The following is a 12,982-nucleotide window of genomic DNA, read 5'->3' as shown; positions in this document are numbered from 1 at the left end:
ATTGAAAATTGTATTTTAGTCTCTTTTTAGTAATGCAATTCTATTTAACCCAGTCAATATAGTACAAGTACCAAATTATCGTTGACGGCGACAATTAGTCATAATTTTTGTTGACGAAAGCAACACTACTCCACTGCCACTTTGAATTATCAGAAATGAGGACTAGTTAAAGCATGCTGGGTAACGGGCATTGCCACAATATATAACCTGAATGTTAATAATGCAGCTGATCGTCTACTGCTGGAATCTGACCTAAACTGAACAATCATTGCTAATAAATTCAGTTCTGAGGTTAAACTATCATGTTGAAGTCACTCCTTTTATGCTGTACCTTTTGAGTGTGGTAATGCCAAAACAATATGTGTGTATTTTAATTTAATTATACTTTCAAAGGGTAAATCAGAACTTCAGAAATATGCTCTGGTTAACTTTATTGCTTACGCATGGCAAGAAAATTACCAGGTTGGAAATGAAGATGTAAATCTAACAACTGCTTAGTGGAAAAACACAAACAAATACATAATTTGCTTATGTATCATTTCTATAATTTTAAAGAGTGTAGTACAAAACTAACATTAGCCAACACCACAGAGCATCACAAAATCCATTAGAACAATATGCTTTGATATAAATTAAAGCAATATGGAATATCTATGATTCAAACCATTATAAAATAAAACACCTAAATATAATTGTCAGGATAATAACGAGAGGCAGAGGGAAGTGAATCCAACCACAGTGTTTATTTACAGAATAACAAGTGCGAGGTAAGTAATCGGTGGTTTCAGGTGCGGGTTTGGTGCAAATCTCTCTGTGCGAGGCTGAAAACAGGGGAGTACATCCTTTGCAGATATGTCAATGCCACACAGTCACAGTCCGTTAGTATTCTTCTTTTTCTCTTTCAGACGCGGAGGTTATCAAGTGAGCTTGGATGAAACACAGGAGACTCGGGAGATCGTTGGAACTCAGGTAACAGGCGAATATTCAGGAATCCTGGGGGCAGTAGAAAAAGGACACAAAGGTTAGTGTTTCAAAAGGTGCGTATACGTTACGTTTTTGAATCCGTGGTGCACTATATGATCCAGAGACAACCGTCTATGGTCTGTTCCTGTTGGAGGCTTGACCTCAAACTGGGGTTGTGGTGAGTGCTTTATAGTGACCTGTGATGAGATTGCTAATGGTGAGCAGATGCAGGTGATTAGTACTCAGGGGAGTGTGATCATTGTGGGATGGATGGGACCGGGCTTGACTGGTCCCTGGAAATAATATAATATAATATAATATAATATAATATAATATAATATAATATAATATAATATAATATAATATAATATAATATAATATAATATAATATAATATAATATAATATAATATAATATAATATAATCAATAGGTAAATTACAACTTTTTATCTTTCAATTTTGACTTTTTTTGTGAGATATAAACTGGCAATTGTAAAAAACAACCTCTTTTTTTCTGAGAATTGGACTTTATAACTCACTATTGCAAGTTTATATCTCAGAATTCTGAGAAAAGATATCAAAATTGCAAGAAAAATATCTCATAATTATGAGATATAAAACTGCAGTCACTAGTTATAAATTCAGAATAGAGAAATATTAATTCACAATTTTGAGAAATAAATTCACAATTGTTGAATAAAAATTAGACACTTTTTTTCTTTCCAAGTTTATATATAGCATTCTCCTTTTTTTATTTATTTCAATTTTAACTTATTTCCCCAAAATTATGAGATAACTGACAGTTGTGAGTCATAAAGTCCACATCTTCTTACACTTACAAAACTAATTTATAAAAAGTCATAATTACCTTTATATTTCTTAGTACTATGACTTTATTTCTAGGAATTGCAACTTTGACACACAATTGACCCTACATAAAGGCATAAAGACCTGCTCCCTTACTGTTACCATTGCTACATTTGACAAGCCATGTTCCCACACAGTGAAAAATACATTACGGAGCAAAGAGGACACTGACAACACACCAGCAGACCAGACAGAGAAGGTTACTTTTTTCACTCAGCTTTCTAATTTTTTACAATTTTACAGAATATCAAACAATAAATACCATTTTGTGGTTCTTTAGTATGTCATGACAGATCACTGTAGCTGCATATTAACAGATCATCTCTTCCTCTGTACTAATTATAATACAAAATAAACATGAATAAACATCAGAAGGATCTTGTTTAAACCGCAAAACAACATCAACGCATCATTTTTTCAAGTTCAAGTTTCAGCGAGGTTAATCTACTCTTCTATCGGTTTGTTTGACTGACAAAATGGCAGCTTCGGCGTTATGATTGGTCAGAATGCCTGTAGATCAAACTCCCTGCAAAGGGTCAATTCTGACTTTGTAACTCTCAATTGCGAGTTTCCATCTTGTGGCGGATACGGACTTTCACACATAGTGTTTTTCATTTGTGTGTTTATTTTTTGTGGATTTAGCATGACTCCAACCATCCAGCTGTCCTACACGACATCCACAGAGCCTGGCCTAGCAGGAGCTCATGTTCCTGTCATGTGAAGCATCTCATTAGGCTGGAAAGAGAAAGGAACAGAGACTCGAACAGAATCCGGCTCTCTGATAGCTTTGACAGCAGGTAATGAGCCACTTAATGAAGTCCAGGGTAATTTTGCAACCACAACAAGAGAGAGATGCAAGGTGTGCGGTGTTAGTCTCATAACAGCCTTTAATGAAATGGGAAAGGCAGGCTGAAAATGATAGCCAGGGTCTGCTGGGATTTTGACGGCAACCACAGGTAGCAGGTGCTTCTCTTAACCTGTTGGCATGGCAACCACAGCGTAGTTTCTTCTCCAACAGTATATTTACGCCATCTCCAAAGTGATCCTCACACGAGAAAATATGTTTGCTTTATTTCTGTTCATCAGGAGGCCTTCCATTGCCACCCACACATCTGCTGCTGTTGACTCTGCCTCCTCTAGGTTGTGTGTTTACCATTGGCATGTTTTCAAGATTTCCTCAATCAGCAACATGATGCTTTTCCTTCTCGTCATCTGCTTTTTTTAGGTTCCCGGATGAACGGTGTGAGAAATTAAACTAAGTATTAGTTCAGAGATACTGGACATTGCTCAGTGCTGAGGTTCTCAAAATGCCAAGCAAACGTATACTGCAGCATCATTTTTTGGTAATATTTTCTACTTTCAGTATTGAGACGGCAGTTTCTTATGCACACCAAGGCTGCATTTATTTGAGTAAAACCACAGTAATATTGTAAAATATTATTTTCAGCATTATTATCATCATTCCTGTCTCCAGCATCACATGATCCTTCAGTAATCATTCTAATGTGGCGATTTGCTGGTTGATTACATGTCTTGTTCTTATCAATGCTGAAAACTGTACTGTTTTTTTTGTTTGTTTTTTTTTTTTTTTGTGGAAATCACAATACACTACCATTCAGTAATTTGGGGTAAGATGTAAAGGTAAGAACCACTGGGTAATAACTGAACACCAGTATTAATTGATAATAACTTAGCAGCAAATCGGCATATTAGAATGATTTCTGAAGGATCATGTGTCACTGAAGACTGGAGTAATGATGCTTAAGATTCAGTTTTGCGTCACAGGTCCTGTTGTCAGTTCGGTTCAGTTGTTAATTTCCTAAGCACATAGATTGAGTCTGATTTCCTTATTACTTTTCTCATGGTGTTCTTGATTACTTCCTCCCATCCTTCCATACTGCCGCTAGTGTGCAATCAAACATTACATGTCCACTAGATTTTGTTTTCCTTGATTGATGCTCAACATGAGCAATGCATAGAAATGTGAAAATCACTGAAGCGTGTAAACATTTGAAAGAATTCTACTATGTGTTGTTAAAAACAGCAAGGGGCAGCTTCGAGGTATTTTTTTTTTGTTGGTTTGTTTTTACTTTATTATTTATAAAAACTATTGTTGTCATATTTAATAAACTATAAATCATAAATGAAAATGATTATATACTGCCTTTGTTTAATGTTTTTCAACGCATATTTGCTAATATATTTGCAAGGAAATATAGATTTTAAATGAGGCTTTGAAGTAAGTTTTTTTTTTTTTGAGCTGAGATGTTTAAGGAAGGAGCTGAGTTAGATTTAGTATAACACTGAGGTTCAATCTTCTGCTCAGTTAATTTATACTGGACAGTAATGGCTGAATGGGTTTTATATCACCAAATACAATGAAAGAATTTAATTAATTGATTGAATGAAATAAAAATAAAAGATAGTATAAACCCAGAATAATGATAACACTTAACCCGAATTACAGTTAATTCATTAAACTGAAAAACTATACACTGAAATTAAAAGAAAGGACCTAGTCTTATGTGAAAAAAAAAACAAACAAAAAAACACCTTGAGTAAATATGCAAGTCCTTCATATATATATATATATATATATATATATATATATATATATATAAAATGTATACTAATAAATAGAAAAAAACAAGAAATAATTAAAATAATTAACAATATCATTATTGAAATAATAATATATTCAAAATTACAATAATAAATAATTATTAATAAATATTTGTTTTATTTTATTAGCAATTAATTACCAATTATAAATAATTATTAATTTATACTATATATTTAAAAATATAGTAATTTTAATTTATAGACCATTTTAAGGTTTTTGGTTGTTTAATTATATAGAAATCGTGAAAAATAGACTGTTCTACAACATTAAATGCAAAATCAATTTTGACAAACATTCACACAGAGGTCCCTGAAAGGTGTACATATCATCTGTCATACTGCAGTCAATTTGTTAATTAGCTCCACCTATTGTACAGGAGTCATGATGTGAATAGACCTTTTGTTTCTTATTGCATTGTGTTTGCATATGGTGTGGATAGAACTCCCTTTGTCTGCGAACCAAGTGCAAATGTAAATGATGCATATACAAACATCCTTCACTCCTGCTCTCCCCCATGTCCATTTGAAGATGCTCATATAACTTGTCAGCACCACAATTAACTCCCAGAGCGACCTGCTCACCACCCTGTTGTTGAATCGGATTAGGTCTCTCTCTGTCTTCGCCGAGCTCCTGCTGGCTTATCTGGGGCATGTTTGGAGGGCGCAGCAACAGGACATGGACACGTGCCTGGAAATAAACAGAGTCTCGCGGTGATAGCCTCCCTGCTTACCCAGCCATGAAGGTTAAAACATTTTTTTCTTGCCTACAGTCAACCTTGCTCTATGACTGTGAATAAGGACGGAGGACGTATTCCTAAAACTGAAGACATCTGTGTCTGTGTCTGCTGTCATGGGTCAGCAGATAGAGGTCACGGTGAGGGTCATGACGTGTTTAAACAGAGAGGGCAGCAAAGTCAATCTATATATGTATATATATATATATATATATATATATATATATATACAGTACAGACCAAAAGTTTGGAAACATTACTATTTTTAATGTTTTTGAAAGAAGTTTCTTCTGCTCATCAAGCCTGCATTTATTTGATCAAAAATACAGAAAAAAATATGTAATTTTGTGATGTATTATTACAATTTAAAATAATTGTTTTAAATTTATTATACTTTAAATTATCATTTATTTCTGTGATGCAAAGCTGAATTTTTAGGACCATTATCACATGATCCTTTAGAAATCATTCTAATATGATGATTCATTATCAAAGTTGGAAACAGTTCTGCTGCTTAATATTTTTCAGAACATGTGATACTTTTTTTTAGGATACTTTGATGAATAAAAAGTAAAAAAAAAAGAAGCTATATTTTTAAAATATTAATATTTTGTAATAACAATATACACTACTGGTCAGTAATTTGGGGTCAGTAATTTTTTTTTCTTTCTTTTTTTTAAAATAAATTCAATAATTTTATTCAGCAAGGATGTGTTAAATTGATAAAAAATTATAGTAAAGAAAATATATTATTAGAATATATATTATTAGAATTGTTTTTATTTTATTTTGAATAAATGCAGTTCTTTTAACCTTTTATTCATCCAATATATTAGACAGCAGAACTGTTTCCAACACTCATAATAAATCAGAATATTAGAATGATTTCTAAATGTCATGTGATAGACTGGATATTACATGTAACACTGATTGATCATATAAATGCTGGCTTGATGAGCAGAAGAAACTTCTTTCAAAAACATTAAAAATAGTAATGTTTCCAAACTTTTGGTCTGTATATATATATATATATATATATATATATATATATATATGTGTGTGTGTGTGTGTGTGTGTGTGTGTGTGACAAAGTGCACAGCACTTTATGTATTCATTGTTTTAATGATTTAATCCTGGCTGTTGCTCTATTGTGTAGCCTTATGAGATACTGTATGCTATAAAAGTGTTTCAGTATTGACCCTAAGGCATAGGCGGAGTTTCTATGTTCTATATTCCATAGATTTATATAACATATATTTTACAAAAAAACAAACAAAAAAAAAACATAAAAATTAAATAAAACGCCTCTTTTTTTTTACGTTTGGAAGAATGGTCCAAAATTCACACCTAAGTAATACAAGTCACTAGTTTCTCTATATAGGAGGCATATTGAAGTTGTCATTAACAACAAAGGCTTTTGTACAAAGTAATAAATACATTTCAGTAAGCATGTTCAATACTTTTCCCCTGGGTCATTCAATTTTATTATGCAGAACTTCATTTCTCTACTTATTTGTTTTGTTTTCTTTGTATGTATGGATTACTTGGGTTGGTACCGACATCTGGTGAATATTTTGACGTTTGAAAATTGTGACGTCTTCAATACTCATTTACCTGCTGTATGTATGCTTCTCGTCTCATTTAGATCACACAAAACAGGCACTTGGTCTCGAGCTAACACAAGTTCACACAACGTATCTGTTTGTGTAAAAGTGGACCGCTACTCACATTTCCAAGAGGACACCATTAGATTCTCTCGAACCAGCATATGCAATTGATTCAATAATACAGCTGGGCTACATTAGCCACCAGTCTGTGCCGGGATGTGTTCCCTGATGGCCTTATAATCAAGGAAGTGCTCTTTGCATTATGTCCCAATTCAAGCGTGAATTAATCATTCTCCATCAGCAAACATCTGTGCGGTCCAGCATTTCAATGATAATGTATCCTGTGAAACTGAGAAGTGAATGAGCCACAGTGATATGAGGGCTGAAGGAGGATACTGTGTTTCAAAACAGATATGTCCATGGCAACATTAAAATATGATTATTTAATAAAGCACTAATCAGGGAAGCACAAAACCAATTAATTCACCATATATAAAGAACATAGGTTATCAAATAGCAGGTATTGAGTGCGTTGGGAATATGTATACTGTATGTAACACTGCTATGATCACTGCTATTATCATAGAACTATAATAGTAGTGTCTCAGTTACGTTTGTAACCTTCATTACCTTAAGGAACGAACGGAGACAATATGTCAGTGACTGACGAATTGGGATCTCACTAGAGAGACGTATCGCCTTTGAGTGTTAACAAAACACAGATTTGCATCACGCACCCCACCACACAGCACATATATGCTGACGAGGGCTGCCTCCATGACCTTGGTGAAGACACAACAGGGACAGAGAAAAAGACGCGACGTCATTCATGGAGCTCTTTTAGAATTTGCTCTTTTAGAATAAACACTGAAGTGTTGAAGGGCCCACGAGGAGTTGCAGCGTGACCGCAGAATTGGAAGCTGCAGCACGCTGAGAAGCAGCACTGGCAACTGTGGAAGCTGAAAGGCTCAGCTCCGAATCGAAAAGCTAAATGTGAGACTGCTCGTGCTCTCCTTATATACCCGCGCTGCGGTGCGGGGTGTGCGATGCAAATCTCGCACACCAATATTCATTATCTTGTTTTGTTAACACTCAAAGGCTATTCGTCTCTCTAGTGAGATCCCAATTCATTAGCCAATGACATAACATTGAATATGACTGACTAAAAGGGAACGTCTCAGGTTACGAATGTAATCATGGTTCCCTGAGTAGGGAACGAGACACTGTGTCCTCTAGGGGGTGTTACGGGGAACACCTCGTCGTGACGCGTGTCGGAAGCATACATTGAAAAAACACCAACAAGTTGGCCGGCGACAGCCTCTGACGTCATTACTGGCGCGACTATAAACAGGCACTGGGAAAACACGTCATTCACTTCTTCGTCTTAAGCCTGCGTCCAAAGCATGGCAAGGAGCTAGGTTACATTCATAACCTGAGACGTTCCCTTTTAAGGGAACTTCGAACTGCGTCCTCTAGGGGGCGCTATGGGGAACAGTATACCCCCGCCACCATGCTGAGGGGACTGCAGGACAGGATCATGGTGAGCACTAAGTACCAACTCTACCATTTCCAATGGGAGTTGCCCCTGGGACGTTTAGACGGCTGCCTGTGACAGTACCCCTTACGGCCAAAGGCCTAAGCTACATACCCAACTTAATCGTTAGGGTCTCGGCCCGGGGTAGAGCTGAAGGCTTGGAATCAAGAAAGATTACTTTAAAGGGATACAGCTAAGAACCTGACATTTTATACCAAGTCTTGCCTGTCACACAGGGGCTACCACTTGCTTTCGCAAAAGCTTGCTTAAGGAGCTGTCTCAACAGATCCCTAGTAGCAACACCCTGTTTAGATAGGTGTCTGAGGATACATAGGTGGAGTGGTGCACAAGATGAAAGGGCACAAAGCAACCGCGCGAAGCACTTACCATACAGGATTTTAGAAAGAACGCAGAATAGTAGCGTGCAAACTTACCACAGTGTGGATTTCAGAAAGTGTGCAAAGACTTCATATGCACACTTACCATAGCATGGATTTTCAAATACTGTTCTAAGGAGGGGCTCTTGTGGCACTCTGATTGGACATCCATGGAATTCCCTGCAGTGCTGTGCCAGGCCTGATGATCAAGGAGGCTCCTGCAAAAACCTGTGATCTCAGCTGCCTAATTCCGGAACATGAAGCCGGATGGCTGGTGCTGACAAGTGTTTAGTAAACACTGTAACTGAACACTGCAAAGGAAACTCACAGAGTTGATTAGTAGACACATAACCACCAGCAATTTAATACACATAAGTATATACGGAAAGGGTTACATACTCACCCACCCTCCTTGCACTGGAGCCCCGCTCAAGGGGCACCTCCTTTTAGTCCGGACCATCAGAAAGGTGGTTGCTATGAACATAGAACCAGCCAAAAACATTATAGGTCCAGCATAGGAGACTGTTATGCAAGAGGTTTCCAGCTAACCTCGATCAGGTGGAGAGCTGGTAGTTACAGGGGAATTAGGAAGAGGAGGATAAAAGCAGAAGTAAAAAAATCCCCAAAGGGAACGAGTAGATACCTCGGCAGTGGCGGCTGGTGAAAATTATGTTAGGTGGGGCTGTCATATTCGGTTATTTTAAATAGCTTGGCCTTGGTAACCATGGGACACCAGGTCTTATAGCATTGTGGCTCCCAGGTTGTGGAATGCTTTTGCTCAAGACGTCTGTCAAGCATTCACCCTTTTCTCCTTCAAAACCTTTTTTTTTTGTCTGAATATTACTCTTTAGCTCAGAATCTTTAAATTTGACCTTATTATTAATGTTTATGTTACTTGCTTGAATCTTTAACCTAACTTTTGTAACTGAACTCTGTATATTTATATCTGCCCTTGGTATGTCTATCTTTGATGTTGAGGTTTATTTAGTTCAATTCCTTAACCTAGGCCTATATTGTAAAGCGACTTTGTTGGAAAGGCTATATAAATAAAAAAATCCTATTATAATTAATAACCACCCAGGATACCAGTGCTCTGTGAAAAGTAATTATTTAATGCCAATATTAAAAGGTTGAGGCATTTTTGCACAAAAACAAACATATTGCACAAACTTTCTATTTGCATTTGAAATTTAACTCAAACAAAATACTTAGTCATTAATTAGCTGATTAAATACAACTATTACCTGCAACAATTTTGAGTGATTTCAAACAAATGTTCCACAAAATGTACAGTAAATAAACATAATAAACTCGATACTTTAGTAGTGGCTCGCGCCCATTGCTCGCGCCTCGCGGGCGCGCGCAGTTTGGGGCGCTAGGCGAAGCGCCCATAGCTGACTAGATTTTAGCTCGCTGATTGGCTACAGTTTATGTCAAACATTTATATCTAAAATCAGCAATTGGCTAAACTGCTCCAAAGACCCGCCTTTCTGGGGCGCTTTCTCCAGCGCCCCAGAGCTGATCACGTGTACAGATCTAGACGGGACGTGTAGAAAAACAAACATTTTGAATTTCTATAATATTTTTCAAATATACTAGCTGCATTTACTATCTCAAACACACAAATATTGATAATTTTATATATGATTTATTTATGTATTTACATGTATTTGACTGCAGTCTATGGTATATGCTCATGGGGGGGCGGCGCCCTAGCGCCCTCTATTGGCCAGCCGCCCCTGTACCTCGGTATCGCTCTGATTCAGACAAGAATGCTGCCTCGTCTGGATCACATGCCTTAGGTTCTGCTTACCTCCTTGTGACCCACGATTCCTTTTACTGCTGCCCGCAGGTGACTACCCCTAGTTGTTCAGGCTCATACCTGGACCTTCGTGGAACGAAGGATCTGGAAGCAGCAGAGCAGGCCTTCATTTCCCCGAACTTCCCAATCACTGTCTCAACGAAAATACTGAAAAGTTCAGAAGGCGAACCCTAAGCATCAAGAAGAAGACCTTTTCTTTCTTCCCGATGTCTGCCAGGTTCATCCACAGATGTCTGTCCGCTGCCACAATGGCCGCCATAGTCCTGCCCATGGCAGAGGCGGCCTGCTTGGTAGCCTGGAGAAAGATCCATGGTGCGGCGCAGCTCGGATACCTGATCAGGAGAAAGGCCCTCGCCTCTATCCAGGTCTCTTAGCAGATCAGTCTGATATGCTTGAAGCACCACCATCGTGTGTAATAAAGTCACAGCCTGACCTGCTTCTGCGTATGCCTTGCCATTTAAGCAAGATGTATTTCTTTAAGGGGCTTAGATGGCAAGAAGGGAGATTAAGAGAGGTTGTCTCCCCCGCAGAAATGATTATTATTATTTTTTTAAAGAACAGACGAGAAAGAGAGACGAACGAGAGCTGAGCTTTTTCATTGAAAAAACGCTCACAATGCACGCAGATTGCCTCCTCAAAGACATCGCGTGCGTGCTCTTCACCCAAACAAATGACGCAAAGATCGCGTGTGCCATCGGGTGTAAAATAACGCCGACACGGATGCACACATTGTCTAAACGCTTGCTAGTAGTCACCATGATAGAAAGAGAAAGATCGTTCTTACTGGTTCTCTCAGATGCACGCTTCAAACAGAACAGTCAGTGAAGACGAAGAAGAGAATGACGTTTTATTCCGGTGCCTGTTTATAGTCGCGCCGGCAGTGACGTCAGAGGCTGTCGCTGGCCAACTCGTTGACGTTTTTTCAATGTATGCTTCAGACACGGGACATGACGAGGTGTTCCCCATAGCACCCCCTAGAGGACGCAGTTTGAAGTTCCCTTGAAAGGGGAACTTCAAACAAAGTCACTTGACTCAATACAATTTAATTACTGATTAACTCTGTGAACTTTTTGTATTAAAGCATTAAATCTTTTTTACGTTACATGCAGTTAGTATAATAATAATAGTGAATTAAGTCTAATCCTAAACTCACTAGTAAGTACATTTTGTTAATTAATATTACCCAGTACTAAATATATTATTGTACTGTAACTAGGACACCAAAAGGAAGTGTAACCACTGTAACCTTACTGATTTAAGATGCAGATTCACATTCATATTATCAATCACAAATGCATAAAATATACATAATATTGAAGGTTAAAAGATTTCACCTCCCTTAAAAAATATATAATAATAATAATATCAATAATAATAATAAAAAAAAAAAAAAAAATATATATATATATATATATATATATATATATATATATTTGACTGTTGCATGGCATCTTGTGTTTTTTGCAGTGTCTTGCAAATGAGTGCAGAATTATTATGAGGTTGTGACAAGAACTTATATAAAAAGTTGATTTATTGCACTTTCCATTCTAAAGTGAAACTTGTATATTATATTCATTCATTACAAACAGACTGATATATTTCAAATGTTTATTTCTTTTAATTTTGATGATTATAACTGACAACTAAGGAAAATCTCAAATTCAGTATCTAAGAAAATTAGAATATTACTTAAGACCAATACAAAGAAAGGATTTTTAGAAATCTCGGCCAACTGTAAAGTATGAGCATGCACAGCACTCAATAGTTAGTTGGGGCTTCTTTTGCCTGAATTACTGCAGCAATGTGGCGTGGCATGGAGTCTATCAGTCTGTGGCACTGCTCAGGTGTTATGAGAGCCTAGGTTGCTCTGATAGTGGCCTTCAGCTCTTCTGCATTCCTCTTCACAATATCCCATAGATTTTCTATGGGGTTAAGGTCAGGCAAGTTTGCTGGCCAATTAAGAACAGGGATACCATGGTCCTTTGGCACTGTGTGCAGGTGCCAAGTCCTGTTGGAAAATAAAATCTGCATCTCCATAAAGTTTGTCAGCAGCAGGAAGCATGAAGTGCTCTAAAACTTCCTGGTATACGGGTGCATTGACCTTGGACCTCAGAAAACATGGTGGACCAACAGCAGCAGATGACATGGCACCCCAAACCATCACTAACCATGGAAACTTTACACTGGACCTCAAGCAAAGTGGATTGTTTGATTGTCTCTTCCTCCAGACTCTGGGACCCAGATTTCCAAAGGAAATGCAAAGTTTACTTTCATCAGAGAACATAACTTTGGACCACTCAGCTGCAGTCCAGTCCTTTTTGAAGCGAGATGCTTCTGACGCTGTCTGTTGTTCAAGAGTGGCACTCTTTGTGAACCTCCCCCACATTTTTGAATGGGTTTTGTTTCGTTATCCTCTCCAGGGTGCAGTTATCCCTATTGCTTGTATATATTTTTTCT

The sequence above is a fragment of the Carassius carassius genome, chromosome 28, assembly GCF_963082965.1.
Source record: "Carassius carassius chromosome 28, fCarCar2.1, whole genome shotgun sequence".
NCBI classification, from domain to species: Eukaryota; Metazoa; Chordata; class Actinopteri; order Cypriniformes; family Cyprinidae; genus Carassius; species Carassius carassius.
This window is presented reverse-complemented; position numbering follows the sequence as displayed.